The sequence below is a fragment of the Triticum dicoccoides genome, chromosome 2B, assembly GCF_002162155.2.
Source record: "Triticum dicoccoides isolate Atlit2015 ecotype Zavitan chromosome 2B, WEW_v2.0, whole genome shotgun sequence".
Lineage (NCBI taxonomy): Eukaryota > Viridiplantae > Streptophyta > Magnoliopsida > Poales > Poaceae > Triticum > Triticum dicoccoides.
The window spans coordinates 95781123-95782412 of NC_041383.1; the positions used below are offsets into that span (position 1 = coordinate 95781123).

General features: G+C 47.1%; 1 long non-coding RNA gene across 4 annotated transcripts in view; it reads left to right on the plus strand.

The window, feature by feature from the left end:
• Nucleotides 1-1290, plus strand: part of LOC119362336 — a 6231-nt gene that overhangs the window by 2443 nt on the left and 2498 nt on the right. For all 4 annotated transcript variants that reach the window (XR_005173356.1, XR_005173357.1, XR_005173358.1 and 1 more), the window contains 2 exons: nt 52-682; nt 783-904. This is a non-coding gene — a long non-coding RNA (uncharacterized LOC119362336). The remainder of the gene's footprint in view (nt 1-51; nt 683-782; nt 905-1290) is intronic.

Below are 1290 nucleotides of genomic sequence, written 5' to 3' on the forward strand. Positions count from 1 at the left end.
ACTTTTTTGTGTGTTCTCATGTGTGTGTTTTCTGTCTTCTTATCTTAATAGGGAGCAGTAAGAACAGACACCGCAGCTGGGGACAATGATAGGGGATTACAAGGTCGTAGGTGCACAAGGAGGAAGCAATTCAGGGAGGAAGGAATAGAGCATCGCACGCAAGGCTGGTTAAGCTAAACAAGAGCCTGGAGCAGCCACAAAGGGATCTAATTGAAAGTTACTTCTTAGGAGGTATGCTAAAGATTGAGGCAAGACAATGCCAGCAGATCTCAGCAGGTGGGTGCTACAAAGGTACCACCCAGACAGTGAGTCTATAGTTGTCCTAGGAAGGGGCGAGATCCCCGTACCAGCCTAAAGTGTCCACCACACTTTGGGTCTACGCAACTCAGGAGATGAAGTGTTTTACGGGTGGGATGCGGAAGCGATATCATTCATAAACAGCAGGTACGGGTTCAAGAATGGAAGCGCAACCAAGATAGTAACTTTCTGCAAGATGATTGAAAGACATGAAAGGAAGAGCAGTGACGATTTCATGCACGCCTGGCTAATTGTGGTAGTTAGTTCTTTCATGTGCCCTGCAATGAGCCTTCACGTCAGCCCTGGATGCTATCCAATAGTCGCCGAACTGGAGAAAGTGAAGAGGAAGAAGAAAGCCGTAAATTGTTGCGTGCACCATATGGTGGTAGGTACCTTTTTTTCGGTTTATTTTTTTCCTTTTTATAGTACAACAACAGAGAGGCTAACCACTCACAAATGCGCTGCAAAAAATGTGTCGTATGTAGATTCTTTGGTGGTCGACATTCAAGTACCAGATTGTCCAGTCTGGGCAGAAGCATGGGACAACAAGCGTATAGGGCAAGTTGCAAGAGCAGACAAAAAAGAGGGGGGATAAGGCAAGCTGAGTGTGAGCTACTTTTTCCTTACTTTTTCAAGCATTTTTACTTAATGACAAGTTGTAGTACATATTATCATCTCGTCCTTTTTGACCCTCTTTCTCTCACCACACACTAGATGAAGCCAAGATTTCGCCTAAACCTCTACGAAGCCACCCCAAAAAGTCGACGGACCCTGTGTCCAACCAAACTCGCCTATTTCGACATGCTAGGTCGCCCAACCATCGACCAAGCCGCCTAAACCTCTACGAAGCCACCCCAAAAACGACGGACCCCGTCCAACCACACTTGCCTATTCCGGTATGCTAGGTTGCCCACCCATCGACCAAGTCGCCTAAACCTCTACGAAGCCACCCCCAAAAAGTCGACGGAGCACGCATTCAACCAAACTCGCCAT